At 45.9% G+C, this 24,393-nt stretch overlaps 1 protein-coding gene across 2 annotated transcripts in view; it reads right to left on the reverse strand.

Annotated features, from left to right (window-relative positions):
- The window catches only part of CFAP161 (cilia and flagella associated protein 161), a 122,009-nt gene extending 99,849 nt beyond the window's left edge, over window positions 1–22,160 (reverse strand). The window contains exons 1-2 of one of the 2 annotated variants that reach the window (XM_086958949.1): window positions 22,044–22,131; window positions 19,122–19,302 (exon numbers count right to left, since the gene is read on the reverse strand). The gene's annotated coding sequence lies outside the window, so the exon portion shown is untranslated. Of the gene's footprint in view, window positions 1–19,121; window positions 19,303–22,043 lie in introns of both variants that reach the window. The other variant, XM_086958950.1, reaches the window with a different exon arrangement.
- Between the last annotated feature and the right edge of the window lie 2,233 nt (window positions 22,161–24,393).

Consider the following 24,393-nt stretch of genomic DNA (forward strand, 5'->3'; position numbering starts at 1 on the left):
GCACTAAACACATTATTGATAGAAATTAATGCTGTATTTATGACTGGACTCTAAGCTCGAGCCAAGGTCGAGCCTGAAGCATGGCTCTGTCTCAACTCCAGGTCTTGTTGGAACCTCGAGCCGAGCTTTTTCATATGGCTTCTGCTTGCCCCCTAACCAGGATGTGCCAACTTTGCAGCTGGAGAACCCCGTTGGAGTCTCGGTGTCACACTCAACATCCTGTGATTATGGGCAGAGCGTTTAATATCCTCATTGCCTATAAACAATGAATGCGACCTTGTGTAATGTTGTAACTGGATCTCATGTAAAGGGTGCCAAGTTCGCGCTATATAAAAGCTGCAGAAAGGTGAAAACAAAGCCTTAATATAGGAAAGACAAATGGATACCGGAAAACCTTGGTAAATTGCAGCAACCAGCTTAAATTGTGTGACCATAAGCAAATATTTTATTTGACCAAAACAATTTTTTTTCTTCATAGCCGTGCATGAAAGCCCTTTCAAGCGTTGAGTTCAGGATACCAGTTTTTCAACAACCTATTGTGTTTGATTTAATAAAACTTAAGGCTGCTCTAAAATAATCTGGGTTATGTCCAGGGTTTACCTGTCGGTTTTCTTGTCCTTAGTTCACTAATGGTTTATGTTTAGAAACTATCACTTTTAATAAGTACTTCGCAGTGCAGATCTATAATCTTACTATTAATGGCAAAGCTTCCACATGGTAAAGAAATCCACTTTTTTGAATTTTGAAGAGACCTTATAATAGTTTACATAATGTTTGTTTTATGATTTACATAGCAAATGTTTTCCAGGGCTCATTTCGTGCGTAGGCTTTAAGATCTGAGCCAGACCATTAGCTCGGCTCTGGCTCGACTCTCCCAGGTAATTTTTGGCTCACCCACCTCTAATAAAATCAGTGGTTAATTTGTAAAAAAAAAAATAAGTGCCAGGGCTCTCATCAGGAGGCAGCTTGCACCAGCCCATTTCACCTGCTAGCGCCACCTAAAATAGAAGCAACTGCTAACCATGAAAGTGGGCAGAGAATGTCACTTAATGGCGAGTGCTGCAGACTTCGGAGCTGGGGAACCAGGTTCATATCTCCTCAGTCAGCTCAACATCCTGTGATTCTGGGCAAATCACTTACTCTCTCCTTAAATTAATGTGTCCTTAACTGGTGCTCATGAAAAGCTCCGATGTTAATGATTAAGTGCCATGTTGATGATTAAGTGCTGGTGCTGAGCACTGGAAACCACCAGCTCAAATTAAGCACTGAGTAAAACTCAGGCATAAATCGGCACTCTTACAACAACAACTAAGCCTAGAGAGGGAGCAGAGGTTTAATAGTCAGCTTAACCTCTCTTTTGGCAAGTGGAAACCAAAGAGTAATTCCCAGATAAGGCACCTCAGCCCGAGCTAAAGTTAATAGTCATTTTTTTAGTATTCTCCAAATGTGTGCCTTGCAGGAAGATGACAGTGCATCTGCACAAGACGTACATAGTTCAAATCTTGATATGTATATTTGGGTACTGCCTTCAGAAGAGTACAGAATAAATGAAAATCAAAGACCACACCATACCTCCTCTTGGGTGAGGAGTGGGTGAATGGACAGTAGGAAATCGGCCATAGACCAAGAAAAAGTTGGTTCAGGGCCTTCAATGTTGTTTCTCACAAGCTCCTTTCAAGGGCTGATGTGAACTCAGCTAGCAGTTATCCTAACAGAGTTGTTTTTTTCCCCACAATTCAATTGTTACACTCTAGCTTTCCTAGTTTGATTGTAAAGGCTGTCCTTTGTCAAGGTTCTGTGATGATGGTTATCTTTTGTTTCATATGGGGACCTACAGTCCAAAATGATTTCAGTTCAAGACTGGAGGCTGAATTACATCTGGTTCTTCATTACACTGTAAATGTATTGGCATTTATATAGCGCACTACTTACCCGTAGGGTCCCAAGGCGCTTCGACCGCTGCGAAACCCTTCCTGGCTTCCCTGAGAGATGGTCCCTTAATGGGTATCTCCAGGGTGAGACCAGGCATCCCCGGCGGTCTGGTGGGGCCGTTAGTGAAGATGAGGCAAGCTAATGCCCAGAGTTGCCGAGTGTAATCGCTGATCAGAGTGGGCACCGAGGAGAGAGAATTATCGAGTCCGCTGACCCTGGTCCAGAAACCTGCCGCGCCGGGAATCGAACCCTGGTCCCGGGCCGTCCTCTGCTCTCGGGTCTGCCGCCTCTAACCAGTGAGCCACACTACTTCACTTACATTATAGCAGCAAAATTTCACAAGGGTATTTAAACTAAGAAATTCCTCAGACCATGAGAAGATCAATACTTCAGTAAAGTTAACTTACGAGGGGGCCGATTCACAAAGGGCCTTCACACTCTTGGCAGAGGCCCTCAGTTGTGTCAACAGTGCCTGCACTCATGGTGGGGGCCTCTACACTCGTTGTGGGACCTCTGCAATGAGTAACTGCAGTGAGGAGGTCCCGTCACGAGTGTGCCCCTCTTCCACGACTGCCGGGAGTGCGGAGGCCCTTTGTGAATCGACCCTTAGGTGTTCAAAATCACATATCACAGAGGGTCCTATGGCATCACTGTCCTTGGATATTTAGTCGTGAATACGAGAGACAACTTCCTCTTCTTTGCTGCTCAAGCAGAAAGTACATTCCTCTTTGTTATTCATCTTTTTCTCTTCACCATTTTAATTTGCTCCTTGTAACAATATTTCATACCTTCAATATGCTTTACGGGGTTAGGGATATATAAAAGGGGTGGCATGCCTGGACTTTGTTAAAAATGACATACCTCTGTATTGTCCTTTCCCCAAATCAGCACATATAGCACTGGCATTGTCCCTTTTCAATGCGTTAGTGATTTTAGCTCATTTAATCCAAAATTGTGCTTTAAATGCACATTTGATTTAATCTTTTTCAAAATGTTCACAGGGCAGGGGAACCTGTCAAAACCTTACTATGAGGAAGGCTCCCTTGCTGAAATTCAGATCGGGTTTAAAATCTGACTTTTCGCAGTTGTGGATGGAGCTAATAGAGTAAGTGGGTGGAGCCAGTCGAGGCAGTGGGTGGAGCCAGAGAAAAGTAGGTGTGGCCTTCGACAAACATTTGAGCACCTGCACTTCAAATTTTACAAATTAAGCACTGGTCGCAGGTACTCTCTTTATAGACCTTGATGCCATCGAGCTCGGCCGCGATGCGGCTTGCAGAGGGACCCCGCGTTGTCGCTCGGCCCCCACATTGCCCTTAAGGCACACCTACGGTGGCTACCGTTAGGTTAGTAGGAGGGGAGGTTATAGAGAGTACAGTTTGGATGGGGACTAGATGGCACTATTTGGAACCTGTTCTGGGGGGGTTGAAAAGGGGTTCATGTTTGCAAGTTGATTCACAGTTGTTAAGGGGGGGACTCGTCATCGGTAGGGATTTCAGTGGGTACTTCCCCATAGCTGTATTGTGCTCAGAGGGACAGGAAGACGAGACATGGGACAATGGCTGACCTATCAAATCTAAAATGTATTACTTGGAATGTACGGGGTCTGCACACCATGTCCAGACGGCATAAGGTCCATGCTTATCTAGTGCGCAGAGGAGTACAGATCGCGCTGCTACAAGAAACACATCTCACCAAATCTGAGGGAATTGCGCTACAGCGTAGATGGCGAGGCCAGGTATACTGCACCACCTACTCAGCTTACGCAAGAGGCGCGCTGATATGGATAAAGGCGGGAGTACCCTTGCAGGTTGATAGCCACACTGTAGACCCAGAGGGGAGATACGTCGCGTTGGCAGGGAAATTAGGGGGAAGAGATTTAAATATTTGCTGCATTTACGCGCCTAACGTGGACCAAATCGCCTTTCTAAATGTGCTGTCGGGCTCCTTGGCCCGCTATCTCTCGGGACCCATCCTGCTAGGGGGCGACTTTAATTTGGTGCTAGACGTTGGCCTAGATAGATCTCATCCTCCCCTCCCGGACTCCCCGACGCATCGGGTGGCCAAGGGCAGATTAAACTGGCAGACTAGGTGGGGACTGACGGACATCTGGCGAGCACACCACCCGCACACTCGGGATTACTCCCACTTTTCGGGCATGTACGAATTGCATGTGCGACTGGACAGCCTATTGGGGTCGGGAGGGGTGGCTTCTTCGGCAGTGCGGTCTGAATACCTGACGAGGACAATCTCCGACCACAATCCATTACTGATTGATCTCCGGTGGCTCCAGTGTGCACCACGTGTGCCTACCTGGAAACTGCGGCCCGAGCTGCTGGAAGACCAGGTGTTCCGCGGGGCCCTAGAGGACAAGATCACGGGATACTTTGAGATTAACGAGGGCATGACTGCAGAGAGAGCCACGGAATGGGACGCCTTTAAGGTGGTGATTAGAGGCTATTGTATAACGCAAAAAGTTGGAGTGCGCCGTGTACTCCTAGAGGACCTGGCCAAAGCTGATCGAGTCCTCCGCGAGCTGGAACTCTCACGCCCTGGCCGCCCAGAACTTCAACAGCAGACCCTGGCGGCAAAGGAGGCGGTGGCTGTGGAGGTAGAGCGCCTACGCAGTTATGACCACAAAGATTACCTGACCAGATCGTTGGCGGAGGGTGACAAATCGAGTGCGCTGCTGGCGTGGCTTGCTAACCCCACGAGACGAACCTCGCCCATTGTGGCAATGAGGACGGCAGAGAATGAGGAGGTCTATACTCAACCCGAGATCCTTAATTGCTTCTGGAGTTACTACAAGAGGCTATATCGCAGTCGGTTGCCGCCGGACACTTCCACGGCGGACACCTTCCTGAGGGATCTGCCGATCCCCGCTCTGGAGTCGGAACAGGCGAAAGAGCTAGGACGGGATGTGGAGCTGGGTGAGATCAGAAGCGCGATTTAAAAAATGGCACGTAATAAAACGCCGGGCCTTGACGGCCTACCTGTGGAGTTTTATACCACATACATAGATATCATAGCCCCCAAACTCCTGCGGGTTTACAAAGAGGCGAAGGCCCTGGGACGACTCCCGGGCTCGATGCGAGAGGCCCTGGTGGTTCCTCTACTTAAACCAGATCCGGAGGGAGCGGAACCGGCATCCTATAGACCGCTCTCAATGCTCACGGTCGACTATAAGATCTTGAGCAGCATACTGGCCGCACGACTGCTGGAACACATGAGCTCTCTAGTACATACCGACCAGGCGGGCTTTATCCCCAAACGCAACACTACGATGAACATCCGACGCTTATTTAGACTTTTGGAGGATGATCACGCAGATGCTCCCGATCCTATGATCCTCTCGATAGACCTGGAGAAAGCCTTCGACAGCCTAGAATGGAGGTATCTTCACAGGGTCCTTGAGAGGTTTGGTCTAGGTGAGGGATTCCTGAGATGGACCACAGTGTTATACGCCTCGGCGGTGGCTAGGGTGAAATCGGGCCCGCTGATATCTCAGCAATACCCAGTGGAACGGGGCACGAGACAAGGCTGCTCGCTGTCCCCGTTGCTATTCGCCCTAGCGGTGGAGCCGCTGGCTATCTCGATCCGTACGGGGGCCCACTACAGGGGGTTGCAATCTCCGACGGGCCACCAATATATCTCCCTATATGCTAACGACCTACTGCTTTTCCTCGAAGACGCTAGAACGGCCTTAACCGGAGCAGATTCAGTTCTCACGACTTTTGGTGAGGTGTCGGGACTCCGGGTGAATTGGGCTAAGACCTGCCTCTTTCCGATCCACAGAGATAGCCCCTGGCCGGACATTCACAGAGAGATTAGGTGGGAGCCGGCTTGTTTTAAGTATCTGGGGGTGTATATTTACCATCGCCCTGTTGACGTACTGGAGGGTAACATCTCCAGGGGCATCCGGGCGCTTAAGGGTAGCATGTCCTTTTGGTCTACCCTGCCCCTATCGGTGGCAGGGCGAATAGCACTGTTAAAGATGGTGGCACTGCCCCGCCTATTGTACTACTTCCGGACACTCCCGATATGGATACCCAGATCCATCTTCCAAGGCGTGGACTCTATAATAGTGACGTTGCTGTGGGGCTCGGGCCGCCGTAGAGTGGCGCTTAGGACCTTGATGAGGCCGAGAGCGGAGGGGGGGTTAGCGGCACCTGACTTTGAGATGTACTATTTGGCAGCCCAGTTACAGTCCTACACCCAGGAGGTGGCACGTGAGTTTCGAGGCCCGGAGGAATCACGGGGCAGTGGCATACCCAGACATGTTTTATCGTTTATTGCGCTGCAACAGAAGCTCGAGTTGAGAGACCTCACTCAGGAGGAAAGCACCATACGTTCGTGCTGGAACCGAGTGCACCGCAGACTGGGCAGACCGCGACCCTATGCCCCGGAGATCCCGCTGGGAATGCTTACTGCATTGCCCCACGGCGGAGATTGGTCTCGACTGGGTGTTTGGGAAGAAATGGGTGTGCAGACCGTAGGCGACCTCTACGAGGATGGAACACTACTGCCCTTCCAGGCGCTTCTAGATCGCTATGACGTCCCTCTGGGTGACTTTTTGCTCCATGCGGCGGTCACAAGGGCACTCCAAGCACACTGGAGAACTGGACACGAGGAACCACAGATATCGGCGTCATGTCAATATGTCATGATGTCCGCGGGGACAATTAAAGCAGTGTCGTGCTTATACTCCAGAATGGTCGATGAGAGATTGGCCCCCCTAACGGTTCTTAAAGCCCGATGGGAGGCTGATGTAGGGAAGGAAATTCCAGAGTCCACGTGGTCCCAGCTACTGCAGCGGGCCTGGAAGGGAACGCGAAGCACCCGATTTCAACTGGTCCACTTCTATATATTGCATAGAGCCTACCTGACCCCGGAGAAGTTACAGAAATATTTCTACCTGGAGACGGCAGCCTGTTCTAGATGCAGGACGGCCAGAGCGGACCTTTTCCACATGCTGTGGTCCTGTTCTACGCTGACCTCCTATTGGTTGTTTGTAGGAGACACGCTGACCGAAGTGACTGGAAGATCGTTGCAGATGGATGCGGCGGTAGGGATACTACACTGGTTTCCACATACCCCTAAAAACAAAATTACTAGTAAATTTATCGATTTAGGATTACTTCTGGCCAAACGGGAAATCACCAGAAACTGGAAGGCGCGTATTGGTCCAACGGGCACTAAATGGCGCAATGAACTTCTCAAGTGGGCGGGGAGTGAAAGTACATTGAGATTCCAACAGGCGAGGCGGCGGCGAGATGAGCGGGCCCTAGAGGCGGCGCAGGCTTGGGAGACGGTAGTGCAGGCCCTGCGCGACCATAACACACATACTGACTCAGACAGTACAGATGAGGGACAGCCTGGATCCCAATAACATGCTATTACCGGATTGTACCCAACATAGAGAACTACGGCTTATATCACATGATATTCAACCACAGGATAGGCTACCGATGACGAGAGGGGAGGAGGGCGGGGGATAGAGGAAGAGGAGCGACACTCGCTTCCATCAAACGCTTGAGTTCTGTACCATGATGAAAGACACTTTAATCCTCTGGAGGGGTGAGACGGAAGGAGGGAGGGGGGATACGTTGGTTAGGGTGCTTGAAAAAGCAGAAGAGATTTATTCTACCGCCTGTGATATACTGCGAGAGTGAGGGGATATACACAACAGAAGAATGGCACACGCCGCCCGACCCCCGGGTTGTGGGCTGAATGGCCGTGTATAGAAGTAGTATCAATACCACCAGCACTGATTTAGATTACACTTCAGGTGCCAATGTTGTAATTATACGTGTTTCCTGCAATAAAAATATATTTTAAAAAAAATAAAAAAAATAGGATGTGAAGTATCAGACAGACATGGATTTGGAATCTACATTCGCAGCTGCAGAGTTTCAAACAACACATGGCCTGGGGATCTTTGCTGGCAGCTGTAGAGTATCAGGCAGCCATGTCCTGGGGGTTGTTTCTCTCTGCTGTAGTGTTTCAGGCAGACATGGCCTGGGGTTCTCTGCTCTCAGCTGCAGAGAGCCAGGGCACCCTCGACTAGGAGCTTAGAGTATTAGATAGCCATAGCCTAGGAAACTTTGTTGTCAACTGCAGCATATTAGACATGATCTAGGGCTCTTTACTCTTTCTGTTGCAGAGTATCAGACAGACAAGGCGAGAGGTTCATTTGCTGACAGTTGCAGAGTACAGGCAGACATGATCTGGGGATCGTTGTGCTAGTTGATGCAGAGTATCAGGCAGACAAGATCTAGAGATCTGAAGTCTCTCTACTGCAGAGTATCAGGCAGACACGGCTAGGGGATCTTTAGTCTCTCTACTGCAGAGTATCAGGCAGACACAGCCAGGGTGTCTTTAGTCTCTCTAGTGCAGAGTATCAGGCAGACATGGCCTGGGGATCTTTAGTCTCTCTACTGCAGAGTATCAGGCAGGCAAATTCTAGAGATCTGAAGTCTCTCTACTGCAGAGTATCAGGCAGACACTGCTGAGGGATCTTTAGTCTCTCTACTGCAAAGGTTCAGGCAGACATCGCCTGGGGATATTTAGTCTCTCTACTGCAGAGTATCAGGCAAACATGGTCTAGGGATCTTTGCGCTCATTGATGCAGAGTATCAGGCAGACACGGCCTATGGATCTTCAGTCTCTCTACTGCAGAGTATCAGGCGTGGGGATCTTCAGTCTCCCTACTGCAGAGTATCAGGCAGACAAATTCTAGAGATCTGAAGTCTCTCTACTGCAGAGTATCAGGCAGACACTGCTGGGGGATCTTTAGTCTCTCTACTGCTAAGGTTCAGGCAGACATGGCCTGGGGATCTTTAGTCTCTCTACTGCAGAGTATCAGGCAAACATGGTCTAGGGATCTTTGCGCCCATTGATGCAGAGTATCAGGCAGATACGGCCTAGGGATCTTCAGTCTCTCTACTGCAGAGTATCAGGCAGACATGGCGTGGAGATTTTCAGTCTCCCTACTGCAGAGTATCAGGCAGACACGGCCAGGGTGTCTTTAGCCTCTCTACTGCAGAGTATCAGGCAGACACTATCTGGGGTTCTTTAGACTCGCTACTACAGAGTATCAGGCAGACACGGCCAGGGTGTCTTTAGCCTCTCTACTGCAGAGTATCAGGCAGACACTATCTGGGTATCTTTAGTCACTCTACTGCAGAGTATCAGGCAGACACGGCCTGGGGATCTTTAGTCTCTCTACTGCAGAGTATCAGGCAGATACAGCCTGGGGATCTTTAGTCTCTCTACTGCAGAGTATCAGGCAGATATGGCCTAGGGATAATTAGTCTCTCCACTGCAGAATATCAGGCTGACACGACCTGGGGATCTTTAGTCTCTCTACTGCAGAGTATCAAGCAGACATGGTCTATGGATCATTGCACTCATTGATGCAGAGTATCTGCAGTACTAGGACCCTGCACACCCTTGTCACTGTAGTGGACACCAGACACTGGTTACAGTCAGCGGAGGCAAGGCAGGATTTAAAGACGCCATTGGGAGGAAACAGTACATTTCAAGACAGGGAGGCGGAAGGGCAGGATGCATGAGCATATGTCTGCAAGGTTTGTACCAATTGTGTCCAAAGGAAAAATAAAGAATCCTCTTTTCCCAAACTGCCTGTCTCAGTGTGTTTCTCTGCTGTGGGGGACAGGGATGTGACGAATGGCGATGAGGCGGGATCAGAAAGCATGACATCAGCATATTGTAGTACAGGACCCACCCCACAAGGAGTCCATTCGCAGTTGAGTGCGATCTCAGGGAGGCCTCCCGCGCCAAAGTTTCACCACTGCCAAGCGCACCAAGGCGTACATCTTGACAAAAAAAACGGAGCACACCCCAGAAGCCCTTGCGGCAGTCCAGAAGCAAGCGTGACCGCATACAGAATAAAGAGTATCCCAGAAAGCATTGCAGGCACAAAATAACGGAAGATCTTCAGAGAACTTGGGGTCATACTTGAGTCAGTGCCTATCTCCCGATGCGAGTCAATGGGAGCAGCCATTTTAAAACAAGGAAATCCTGAAGTATCATAGACTTGAATGCCAGTGGCCATTTTGAAGTCAGGCAACTCATTGTTAAAGACACATACAACACAAAAAGATGGAGGAAGAGCTGGTGAAGCAGGGGAAAAGCAAGAAAGAAGTGGCTGAGACACAGGACAGCTGCATGGGTCACACGATGACCAAAGAGGGCATCCCTGGCACAGTTTTTTTATGCCCCCGCCATTCGATGTTTCTGACTCCCAAACTAAAGGCGCAACGTGGGAAAATGGATCAGACTATTTGAGCGCTACCTGCGAGCCACTTACAAAGGTCACTCAGATGAACAGGCCAAAGACCTAGTCCTCAATTTAGTCTGCTATGACGTAGAAGATCTCCTCATAATATTCCTGTACGAGTCCTTCACCACGTAAAAATGCCTTATAAAATGTATGCCTCACAGACAGTTTACATCCAAAGCGCAATGTTGACTATGAACGGTATACATTCAACACAGCATGCGAGAAAGCAGACGAAACACGGGACGACTTCACAACCACATTGCGAAAACTTGAACTTACAATGAATTTGACAAATTCAACAACAAGGAGGCAATAAATGAAATGAAATGAAAAATTGCATTTGTATAGCGCATAACCGCCCAGGTGCCTCGCAGTGCTTATACGACTGCACATCACTGAAGGGTGCTACTCCACTGGGTTTATCACCAAAATAAATAGGAAAACATAAGCGCTAAAGAAAGTACTGGCCATGGCACAGATGGATGCCAGAGCCACATCACATGCAATCAATATGGAGAGTGGAAGAACAAGAACAATGGAACAAGTCCACAGCGTGGCATGAAGCAGTACCAGCAACTCCAAACAGACACCACCACTGCATAAGAATGAGAGAACATGCTATCATTGTGGACTGGCGTACCCGCACAGTGGCGCCACCCCAGCCATGGGACAGATGTGCCAGAAACAGAACAGGGAAAATCATTTTGCGAGTGTGTGTAGAGGCAGAAGCATATGCCAGGAAGAGGTTAATCTGACAGACTGAAGGCCAAGTCGAGACATCATTCAAGACACATGGAAACAGGCAATCACAGTCCCTCAGCGGACTCCGACACCACCTCACTATAGCAAACAAATGAATGCCTATACCTCATGTCGGCGGACGCAGTTTCAGGAAGACATCGAAACACATACATTTAGTAGATGAACAAGGCATCGAGAAAATGTGGATCTGTGTTTTAATACATATTTCTTTCCTTGCAGCAATGCAGAAGTGTAGGGAGTTGTCTGACCCCCTTCTTCCTTTAAGTAGTGCTTCATTTTACCTTTATCACGCTTTAGTTGTCTTTTTTATTTTAGGTCGCTTTTCTTTACTAGTAGCACCATGCAGGGGAGGAAGCTCTCCTGACGTGTGCGAGGTTACTAGGCCCTGGTTAGTGTCTGCTTTGCTCACCCCCTGCTCTCCGGATTGGCTGGAGAACTCCCATGCCTCTCCCGAGGCGGCCTACTTTAGTATGGCCGGCATGCAGAAGCGCAGAGGGCGCTCTCAGCTAGCACGCTGCTGGCGCACCAAAGGCAAGCCCGTCTGCGCCTGTCCACAGCCGTCCAGGGTCTGGGGCCAGAATACCATTTGAACCACCAATGAATTTACCACTCCGCTCTCAAACTCAGAAACATAGCTCCAGCACCACTGAGGGACTGTGTGAATTCTATGCAGGTAGGCGGTTCCCACTCAAAATACTACTCCTGTCACTTTGCGCTAGAGCTAAACATAAATGGTTATGAGAATCAAAGTCTGACCTCCCTCCCAGCGTGGTGGAGGCATTGTAATTATAATAAACTCACCTTCAAGTGCACCTTTCATGAGGTGGACACGGTCGAATGTGAGGCAGCTCACTTTTATCTAACTCTCTCAGGTGGACCTCTGATTTATCATCCACTCCTCCCCCCGGTAGGCCACTACATTTATCTCAGCCATTGTTGATACCATCACCTAATTCTCTGTACGCCACAATAAGCTTCTAGTCTGAGGTGATCTCAACCATCATTTTGAAGATAACTTGTGCCCAGGAGCAACTTCTTTAATAAGAGACTTAAAAACCGTCCATGTGCCCCAACTAGTGTCCCAATCCACACATGCCAAAGGGCACACGTTAGATCCCATTTTTTCCTACTTTCCATCTCTCTTAGTGGAAAGCCCTATTACCCTGCCCTGGTCAGATCCCTATTTCATCTTTCCACTGCGCACACAAGAACCAGTCTGTCCTTTCTAGGAAATGGGCCAAAGTCAACTCAGAAACCCTTACAACTGCCCTAGCCACTTCCAATACTAGTATAGGCGAAGACTTAGAGATAGATCTAGCGGCCAACAATCTAGACACATGGCTAACCTAGACCTTAGACGATATAGCACCTCAAACCCCAAAACGGAATCCTAGAACCCTCCCCTCTTATCCTTGGTACAATGAGCAATAAGCAGAAGCCAGGAAACCCTGCAAGCATCTCGAACATGACTGGAGAAAAGACTATAGTCCGACCAGCCCATCTCGCCACAAACTAGCGCTAAAACAATGCAACAGGCTCATCAGAAGCTCTCTCAGAGAGTTCTATTCTCAGAAAACTGGCTCTGTGGTTAAACCTTCTGACATTCGGTACAAAAATCCACGAAAAACACGTGAATAATCTGCCAAGTTGCTCCATTAAATCCAATGACCTGCTCCATTCATCCCAATTGGGTTTTAGGGCTAATCACTTTACAGAGTTCGTCCTACTCCTTGCAGAGGAAACTCTGAAACAGAGCGCTGACAAAGGTCCGACCTCAGCTCTGATACTGCTAGACCTGACCACAGCTTTTGACACTGTCTCCCATGACTTCTTAGTACAGAGGATAGGGGAGTGTCGAGTTGGTGGCATGGCGCTCAAATGGTTTACTTCCTTTCTTTGGCATCAAACCTACCAGGTTACCCAAAAGCGTTGGGTATCTGAGATTTCTACTCTGCCAAAGGGAGTCCCGCAGGGCTCTATTTTTAGCCCCACCCTGTTTAATATATACATCCGCCCCTTAGCAGAGATTATTGACAGACAGAAGGTGCAATTAGTGTTGTACGCTGTCCGAAGGTGCTTCAGCAAATCAATTTAAATCCTGCCTGTCAGAGGTCGCCACCTGGATGGCCGAAAGCTGTCTGAAACTAAACAAAACAATAAAACAAATAAAACTAAAATTTTGATAGTGGGTAGAGCCCCCTCGATCTGGACTTTGACCTGGTGGCTGGACACCTTGGCCAACTCCCAGAACCCAAACTCAAAGTGAAAAACCCAGGGGTGTGGTTTGATTCCAAACTCACCTTTGAAAAGCAGATCAGCAATGTCTCTGGGAAATGTTTTGGCATCCTCAAGAACCTTAGGAAAATCCTGGATCTACTTCCTCTGGAATCACGGAAAACCATTGCTCATGCCCTAATAACTTCACAGCTTGATTACTGCAACGTCCTATATTTGGGATCCACCAAGGTCAACCTCAATAAGATTCAAAGAGTACAAAATGTGGCGGCTCGCCTGGTACTCAATCTTCCTAGAGATGCTCTGCTTCTGCGGCTTTGAACCAACTTCATTGGCTTCCAGTAGTAAAAAGAATCAACCTCAAAGCCATGTGCTTCTGCTGCAGAATTCTCTCCCAGCAAGGTCCCAAATATCTCCATTCCTTGACCCAACCTTATGCTCCTTCTCATGTTCTTAGATCTTCCATAGCTAAGCTGGCCTGGGTATCCCGGGTGAATATTACAAAAACATGAAAAGGGGCATCCCCGATGAATGAAAAACCATATTGATGAAATCAACCAAAGTCACCCACAGAACAGCTGAAATAATTTAAGAAAAATTAATTTTTAAATAATCACTTTTTTTATAAGATTCTCAGGACCAAAGTAAATTTAGGTCAACTTCTTGTGCATGAACATTCATTAAGTTATACAGTCAAGGAAAAACATCAGCCCAAACACTAATAAAACACTAAAAGCATGTCACACAGTTCAGTCATTCTGATCATTCATCCACAAAACTCTCTATCACACAGACCATATAATCATACTCAATCAGAACATCAGAACGTCATACAGTAGGGAAGAAGTGCTGACACGCGTTTTGGAAATAGAGAATAATTTAAGAAAGTCCTTCATCAGGGCGCATATGTTCAATCCAGAGATCTGCGCGGTCCTTTAAGATCCAATTTTGTAAAGCAAAGTCAGTGTAGGTTTTTATTCACATTCTCTATTTAGGGCTGACAAAGCATATCTGTAAGTGATGTTAAAACAAGTACGAAGAATCCAGTTTGGTGTGCGGCGTAATCCTGGTGTGCTCTTAATAGTTGAAATAAATATGCAAGATGGAAGAATTCAAAAGGTGTCCTCCTGTTAGTGGTGAAGAAACAGATTCAGAGAATTCAGTTTGGAGTGCAGCGTAGTCCTGGAATGTTCTTGGTACGTAGAATCGAATATGCAAAACAGAAGAATTTCACAGTTATGCTCCTGAAAGCGTATAAGGAGGATAACTGTGGAATTCTTCAGTTTTGCATATTCGATTCTACGTACCAAGAACATTCCAGAACTACGCTGCACTCCAAACTGAATTCTCTGAATCTGTTTCTTCACCACTAACAGGAGGACACCTTTTGAATTCTTCCATCTTGCATATTTATTTCAACTATTAAGAGCATACCAGGATTACGCCGCACACCAAACTGGATTCTTCGCACTTGTTTTAACATCACTTACAGATATGCTTCATCAGCCCTAAATAGAGAATGTGAACAAAAACCTACACTGACTTTGCTTTACAAAATTGGATCTTTAAGGACATCGCAGATCTCTGGATTGAACATATGCGCCCTGATGAAGGACTTTCTTAAATTATTCTCTATTTCCGAAACGCGCGTCGGCGCTTCTTCCCTCCTGTATGACGTTCTGATGTTCTGATTGAGTATGATTATATGGTCTGTGTGATAGAGAGTTTTGTGGATGAATGATCAGAATGACTGAACTGTGTGACATGCTTTTAGTGTTTTATTAGTGTTTGGGCTGATGTTTTTCCTTGACTGTATAACTTAATGAATTTTCATGCACAAGAAGTTGACCTAAATTTACTTTGGTCCTGAGAATCTTATGAAAAAAATGATTATTTAAAAATACATTTTTCTAAAATTATTTCAGCTGTTCTGTGGGTGACTTTGGTTGATTTCATCAATATGGTTTTTCATTCATCGGGGATGCCCCTTTTCATGTTTTTGTAACATTTATCTTCCCTGGTGGGTTGTTCCCCTTACCTATCTTGAGTTTAGGTTTACAGGGTCCCTCTTCCGTATTTTTGCATTTATCCCGGGTGAATAGCCAGACTGGGGGCACGCTCTTTTTCCTTTCTAGCTTCGAAAACCTGAAACTCTCTACCACCCTATCTGAGAGCAGAACCATCTGAGAAACTTTTCAGGAGCTCTCTGAAAAACTGGCTATTCTGCTCCCTCTAATCCTGTTTACCTTTATGCCTCCATCCCACATCGCTTACTCATTAGCGTTCATGCCTCTGTAAGTCCTTGGTCTTAGTGTGGGGACACATTGTTTCAGTGTAAACAGGCGCTTATCAATCACTTATTATCTCAGTGTAGGAGGTCATGCAGCGCAGTTTGTGCTCAATAGTGGAGCCACATGCAACATCATATGTGCATCAGAGTACGATAAAATTGGCATCAAGCCATAACTATTGCTATCCAAGTTTGACTCATGTGGATGCAAATGCCCAGTAATTAACTCAGACAAGTTTAAAAAGACGCTCACATATAATGAGACGTTATTTCAAATGGAGATATATGCCTTATGAGGAGATATCCCAGCACCATGTTTGCTTAGCAACATCACGGCACAACTAATGGGACATCTGGCCATGACATACCATATGTCAGAGCATCACGGCATCTTGAGAGACTACCCAGCACTTTTCAGAGTAAATGTAAAGCTGGAAGACACACAGGTCATTCTTCACATCCACGAAGCAATAAAACCTGTAGTTCAGCATCACCGCCAAATTCCAGTGCACCTTCAAATACAGGTGGAGGAAGAACTCAAGAGCCTTCTAGCAGTGGAGAAAGAACTCAAGAGCCTCCTAGCACAGGACATTATTGAAATGCTGAAGAGTCAACTCCATGGGTGTCCCCCATTGTCGCCGTTCTGAATAAAAACACAAAAAATATGCATCTTTGTAGACATGCATTTACCAAATACTGCCATAGAAAGGGAAAGACACCCAGGTCCCTACTTGAAAGACATGATCAGGGGCCTAAATGGAGCTTACATGTTCTCCAAATTAGACCTTTTTAAAGGATATCACCAGTTGGAACTTGACCTTCAGTCACACTGCATTACCACATTCTACACACACCAGGGATTGATTTGTTACAGACTCCTAAACTTTGGTGTGTCATCTGCAGCTGAAATCTTTCAGAAAATGGTTAGAAGAGTAATACGGCCCAAAAAGAACTGTCTGAACTACAGTGATGACATTCTAGTATTCGGACGCACAAAAGAAGAGCACAACACAGAACTAAGGGAAGTGTGCAGTCACCTGGAAAAAGCTGGACTGACATTAAATGAAGACAAATGTGAGCTGGGGAAGGAGGGACTCATCTTATTTGTGCACATTTTAGCCTGAAAGGAATATAGCTAGACCCTAGCAAAGTCAATATACTGCACAAGACACAGGAGCCGGTGGATGTTGCAGAAGTGCAGTCATTCTTAGAGTTAGCAAGCTACTGCAAAGATTTATTATCAGTGAGCACCCCACTTTGTGAACCCACCAAAAAAGGGCAACAGTTCATCTGAATTTCAGAGAGTGAAAAATCATTTGCGGCCATCAGACATGCTGTCGCAGCAGTGGATCACCTTGCATACTTCAACACCTCCCTCTTCACTGAACTCACGTTTAATGCTAGCCTGGTGGGTTTAGGTGCCATTCTAGCTCAACACAGGCCTGGTCGCGATTTACTGAGGGCCATTGTTGCATATGCAGGCAGAAGCCTCACAGAGGTAGAAGGGGCATACTCTCAACAAGAGAAAGAGAGCCTAGCCATAGTATAGGCATGTGAGCATTATCACATGTTCATATATGGGAAACCATTCACAATTGTGACAGATCGCCAAGCACTAATTACGATATACGGCAACCAAAATGCAAAAATACTGCCACGCATCGAGAGGTGGGGGATACGTTTTATGGACTATGACTTCAAAATTATTCACAGACCAGGAAAAGACCACAACCCTGCAAATTACATGTCGAGACTCCCTTTGCATAGCATGAAACAGACACAGTCCTTGGCTGAGGAATACATCAATTTTGTGTCGTGACACAATACTCCAAAGCAGATTACAATGAAAGACCTGATAAATGAAACAATGAAAGACGCCACATTGGAAGCAGTGAAACAGATTATGAAGCAACAGAGATGGAGACACGTGACCAGAAACAGCAAAGTGAGAGAAGGGGTCAATAGAGAAGAAGTTCTTGCATTTAAACATATACAAGAAGAACTACCTGAGACAGTGAGAGGGATACTGCTTCGAGGCACTAAAATAGTCATACCAAACTCTTCGCGGACAGACAATCAGCCTAGCCCATGAACGCCACAGAGGAGTGGTGGCTACAAAACAATTGTTGAGGGAAAAAGTATGGTTCCCCGGCCTTGACCATCTGGTAGAGGAGATGATTACGACCTGTCATCTTTGTCAGAACATGGGGCGGCTGTCTAAGCCAGAGTATCTACCCATGTTGGACCTCCCCGATGCCGTATGGTTGACACTAGCGGTGGACTTCTATAGGCCATTAGACACTGGTAGATACCTAATGGTCAACATTGATGAGTATTCTCATTTCCCGCTAGTGCGCTAAGTGTTGTCCACCTCAGCAGAAGCCACACTGACCTTCATGGATGAAATATTTGCAGCCTGGGGCGCTCCCCAGATGCTCAAAACCGACAAATGACCTCCATTCTCAGGAGAAGAATTTCGCAGATTCATTGCCTATCTAGAGATGGATACATCATCGGAAAATAACCCCACTATGGCCCCAAGCCAACAGCATTGTGTAACGTTTCATGGGAAACATAAAATAAGAAGTCCAAAGAGCCAAACTGATGCAAATTTCAGTTGGCCAAGCTCAGTGTCAGGCATGTTGTGACTACTGCAACACCCCACACAGTTCCACAGGGTGGTGTCTGTCTGAACTAATGCCAAGAAGGAAAGCAGAACTCGTCTGCCTCAGCTTGAGAACAAGGCACCGCCAGAACATATCGTCACAGTCACATGTAACCAGGAAGTCAAGGAGAAGATGAAAAAGCAGGCCCGATGTCATGCGACCACTTCCAGACTGAAGGCCGGAGACTTGGTCCTCACATGCTAGCATCAAACATGTAAATTAGAAAGTCCATTCTCAAGCCAGCCATTGGCAATTACGAGTGTTAAAGGAACGATGATCACAGTAGCAGCAAGACCCTATTCCATCACCAAGAACAGCTCACATTTCAAAGAATTTCTGATAGTGGAAGATGAGGAATGAGAGGAAGCGGCTCAGTCCCCCGATGATGGACCACGTTATGATAAGGAAGCGGAAGATAGGCCAGGTAGCTGGCAACATCATGCCTGAGAAACCTCAAGCCCATCACAGGTGATTTAGAGGCCCAAAAGAGTAATTGAAGAAATGTGAGGTGCATTAAAAGTGGCTACTGTTCTTGTTGTTGGTTGTTTTTTTCTCTCTCCCTCTCTTGTCCACTTTCTCTCTTCTTCGTCAAACGTCTACCTTGTCGTCCAAGGAAATGTGTTCATTTGTTGACAAAGGAGGTAAAGGTCATAATTAAGACATGAGGGAGGTCACTAGGCCCCTGCACACCCTAGTCACTGTAGTGGACAATGGAAACTGATGTTGGTCATTGGAGGTAAGGCAGGATATATAGGGGCCACAGGGATGGAACAGTGCATTACACGGCAGGAAGGCAGAAGGGCAGGACGCATGAGCATGGCTCTGCAAGACGCGTACCAACTGTGTCAACCGCAAGACTAAAGAATCCTCTTTTCCCTACCTGCCTGTCCCAGCGTGCTTTCTCTACTGTGGGGGACAAGGATGAGACACTTACCAATGTAGGTTCACGTTATTGACTCACAGACCAACAGTGGCAAAGACTTGGTGCAGGATCCGCTCCTTCAGCCCACAGCTGCTTAGTGTTTATCTTCTTAGTGTTATGATCCTGCCGTCAGGGTTCCTGCCAGTGAGTGTTTGGGTTTCCTTCTATTCTGCTGTAGACAGAACGCTGCAGTCTGCAATGGAAATTGTTCTTATTAAAACTTAATTTGGGTGCATAAGGGTTAAAAGAATTACAGCAGCTGCTTGAGTTACCAGAAATGTCTGCTTGCCTAAATGCCTAGAGGTTTGCTATCAAAACGTCTGAGGCAAGATATGGAAAAAACAACAGATGTGGCGTTACAGAGATGTAAGTTTTATTTCCGGTGTCAGGAACAAGGGGAGTCTCTGGGCAAAGAACTGCATCACATGCTTGGTGGCACAATAACTAATACAGGTAAGAGGGATCCTAAAATGCTGTGTGGCATCCCTTGAGCTGTAAATGTAACCTATTTTGATTAAACAGGTTTGGGGGGTGGGGGGAGTTTATCTCTACAATCGTCTAGAAAAGGTTGCAGGGTTTTATAAAATGTATGCTATTTTCCAATACGATGTCCAGTAATTAATAACTCTAATTAATCACAGAGAGCCCCTCTGTTACAAGAAGGTTTTTTTCTTTCCACTTAGATGTTTTTTAGGTAAACAATGAGTTTTCCTTAAATAACCCTCATTCACCAGGGTTACCCCTTGGTGGCATGCTTCATCATCGGGTTCTTCCTGTCCAGCTGCGGAACGGTGCCAATATCTCGAAAGATAAGGCTACTCCCTTGCTTAAAGGAGAGCGCCCGCCCATGTATCTGTCGGCATGGGTGGGCACTCTTCTTTAAGCAAGGGAGTAGCCTTGAGGGAAGTGTGACTACAGGCGTCTCTTCCCCCGTATGGTCTCATGTTACAATTAAGAGGCAACTAATATTTAATACTTATCTTTCGAGATATTGACACCAATGGGTGGTGTATGCTTTTACTACATTTGTTAATTTTCCTCCTAACTATTGGGAGTTGCAAGAGTGGTACCAGGGAACTGACTAATCTTTGGTCCTGAAGAATACCCTTGGAATAGGACTAAAAGTATGTTGACCAGTGGAACTAAGGCACATTATATCCTTAAAAGTTCCAATGTTTCCCCATATTTTAACCATACCAGATACAGGTAATAGTAAAGAATCTGTTCCTTCTAGCCAGGTATTTTTAACTTATTTCCCCCCCTACTCATACCACAACACTTTATCTACACATAGTACAGAGATGTTTTAAAGCATGGGCAAAGTGGGCTTTGCCCCAGGGTCCCAGCATTTCAAGGGGGCCCCCTGATAGACCCAGCTCTGTTCTGCAGAGTCTTTCCCTGATGAACTTGAATAATTCTTAAACAGGTTGTAATAGACTCTCACACATCACCCATATTCATAAAAATGAAAGGAGAATGGTATTTGAAACACACATTTTGCTGAGAAATGTTGAGTTTATGTTTCATTCTTTCAGATCAAAGCAAAACCTCACGTATTCATATGTCACAGAGATTATTGAAAGTAATATTGGTGAGCTGCTGCTGTGTTACAATTTTGAAAACACTCTTTACTATCCCTAAATATTAGATATAAACAAATTTAGAATACGGACTAGTGTGCCTGTGCACTCTCAGTGGCCTGGCCAAAGAGGGCATGAAAGAGCGGAAACTGGATCATGATTTCAAAGCTGTCCCGAACCGGGGCCCCCAAAATACGTTTGGCACAGGGTCCCGAAAATCCTTAAGATGTCCCTGACATAGTAAGAACCATAAGTGCTCCCACATCCCCGTAGGTCGTAGCACGCCCCGTTCCGCAGAGGGACAGGAAGAAACCGATGATAAAGCATGCCACCAAGTGGTAAACCTGGTAAGTAGGGTTATTTAAGGAAAACTCATAATTTTCCTAAAAAAACTCTAAGTGGAAAGAAAAAAAACCTTCTTATAACAGAGGGACTCTCTGTGTTTAATTAGCGTTTATATTGGAGGACAAGCCCTCGTGTTTTGAATTGTTCCCCTACATATCCCACTCGCCCTCCCTTTTTTGAAACAGTAATTAATATGTTACTGGGTTGGGAAGTGCATATAACATTAGAAAGAATTCTCCCCAGGACAGAAACGCCTGTCAAATGTGTGGTCGAAAAAGTGGCTAAAATATGGTCCTTCATGGATGAACATGTGTAAAACATGCTCACTAGATTTAACTACAAACACAAGAACATGGGAGTATGTGAAGGGGTTGTTTTCTTAGGGGGGAGATGTGCGAGAAGTAGCAAGGGTGGACTGAGGATGAGAAAGCGTTTCTGTTGGAAGTTTGGAGTGTAGAAGATTTTGAGAGTGGAAAGTTAAGGAAATAAAAATAGAGCTTGTTTCCTGGTCCCCTTGATATCTGCCACAAAGTCATATCCGTGTGATCTTTACTCCTTTTACAGAGTAGCCCATATGTATGAGTCCAAATTATGTATTTGATTCCAACCTATCTGTATATACCTAATTTTGTGCAATGGTTTTAGGCGCTGGCAACTGGTACTAGGTAACCAGAACGTATTTATCAGATGTTTCCCTAGAGAAAGTAAGGAGCAACGGGGAAAGAGAAAGTGGAAAACAGTGAGATAAAGAAATAGGAAGTGGTTGGTGGGACAATGGCATAAATCAAAACTAGACTGTGTGGTATACAATACGGCTTTCTCTTCAGTCTCGGTACATTCTGCGTACATACTCTTCCTGAACATGACCTCGCTCTGTCTAAAAATATCCCTCTCCTGGTGTTGGTACTAACATCCACTGCGCTTGCCTTCTTTCCATTCTCCACATATTTGCCCCCATTCTCTGTACATTTCCCCCGCCCTGCTCTTTTCTAGGTCCCTTTCTTCTTACCTTTCGTCTACTCCTGGATTCAGTGGTTGAGCGTGCTCGCAATCTTTTGTTGATATGTTTCCACGGAAACGCTTTGCGTCACTTCTGTGGGCGGGGCTATGAGTTCCACGGAGAATTGAATCGAATCTTAGCGGTGGAGGCGGGGCTCCTGCAGCCAGGAGAGGAAGCAACTCTGGTAAGAGAGGGGATAAGAAAGAACGAAGTGAGATTGATATTTCTACCTCGTCTAACGAACAATATGGCCTGTGCGCGCCCTCTAACGCATCATGTGATTCATCACACAAACCGAACCTACAATAACATCCTAAAAAATAAATATTTTTAACAAGCCCTAGAAATGTACCCATCATTATCGAAAAGGAGGGCGACTCCAAATGTTAACAAATATACAGCGCAGCCCATAAGTCTCGGTTACCTTTTCAAAAATTTCTCAGTGGAGCGCGATTTGCCTTTTGTAGATTGCTCGCGCCATCTAACGGACACTGTTGGACAGACTTTATAGTTTTTGACCTGTATATCTATCTCACTGCTGTTTAGGTTTCCCCTGCACAGCGCTAAATCTAATATTGTATACAATGTATCTAAAAATGGGCTCTGTAAAGAATGAGGGACCAAATATTGTATCCAAAAGTGCAGTTTATTGGGTAGCAAGCAGGTACGTCCTTATCCTGTCAGGCTCCGTCAATAACATATATTTTCCCTGCATTCTGGAGTGTGGTTGTGGTGCATCATCCGACTCCATGGTAACCGGAGAATGCACCACGAGCACGACACCACATCTTCCCTCTTTACATTAACAGAGAAACAAAAGAGCATTAAATCTTCATAATAAACCCTGCAAAATAACTTTGCACAATAACATTGTAATAAGACAAACAAGCAAAATAACTTTGCAAAATAACATTGCAATAAGACCCACACCCCCCTCTTTCAATACCCTAAAACAAAAGAAGAGCATTGGCAACCAAACATAAATAAGTTACATCACATAGCTTCTGAAACGAGCGGGAACCTTAATTTGCCTACCAGTGCGTGTGGTATTCTGGTTACAACCAGATGTAGAAGGCAGTGTGGGCAAACTAGAGGATGGCAACAGAGAAGGAGACGAAGCAGACAACTGCGGAGATGACTCCAACATATCATCGTAGGAGATCTAACAATTTCCTTCCCAGCAGTACCATCCCGCAAAACCTCATCCCACATCCATCCAAAAGAGGGGTCAGGTTCGGAGTTGGCCTTAGAACAAGAGAAGTTCCCTTTACATTTTGCCATCCTATTATGATGCCAAACTTGGTTATCACTTAGCTTAGCAGACTTCGAGTATAACTCCACAACTTGCAAAGGATTAGAACATTTACTTTGACCTTTTTTAACCTTGGTGTCAAGTTTAATTCTGACCCAATCCCCAACTTTGAGCTCAGCCTCTATAGTGATATTTTTCCTTCCAAAATCGCTAATGTGTGAATCTTGAATGTTCCTTAGTCTTGAACGGACTAAAGCAGGAGACCACCTCCCACAAATTTTCTTAGAGTTCCACGCAACATTATCCTTAGTAAATGGCTCCCTACCTCTAAGGATCCTAAACGGGCTGTAGTTGGTACTAGTGGGAGTGTTTCTATAGGCCCAAATGGTTTCTAGTAATTCCTTTTCCCAATCCTTATCCGCACAAATAGAGGCTTGAATGCTCCCCATGATTACCCTGTTGAATCTCTCAACAATGCCGTTCCCGGGGGATGGTAAACAGGTGTCTTTTTAGGAGTAATACCGTTCCTTTCCAAGAAATTAAAAAAACTCAGATCTGAATTGTGGACCATTATCAGTTAAAATGTTCCTCGGAACACCTTCTTGCAGAAACAACTTGCGAAGGAAAGCAACAACAACTCTAGCATCAAACTTCTCAGTTATTTAAACTTCAGGCCACCTGGAGTAATTGTCAATCACAACTAGGATATGTTTAACACTGCCTTCACAATTTTCAACCGGACCCAACCAATCCATGCTTAAATCCTCCCAAGGATAAACAGGAATATGTCTTAACCCAAGAGTAGGTTTAAATACTCATAAGGATTTATCTGCGTTAGCACAAGTAACACACTCTTGGACAAATCTCTCAACCTCTTTATCCAATCCAGGCCACCAATATGATAATTTTACTCTTGATTTCAATTTCATGATACCCAGGTGACCTTCATGGTTCATAGACAGAATTTTACTTCTCAAAGAACAAGGAACAATAACCCTCTCGCCTCTACACAAGTGGTCAGCATCGTCTATACAAAGCTCATCCTTGATTTCCCAAAATGGTTTAAGCTCATCCATCAAATTTGATTTATGTGGCCATCCTTTAATG

The sequence above is a fragment of the Lissotriton vulgaris genome, chromosome 2_1, assembly GCF_964263255.1.
Source record: "Lissotriton vulgaris chromosome 2_1, aLisVul1.2, whole genome shotgun sequence".
Taxonomy (NCBI): Eukaryota; Metazoa; Chordata; class Amphibia; order Caudata; family Salamandridae; genus Lissotriton; species Lissotriton vulgaris.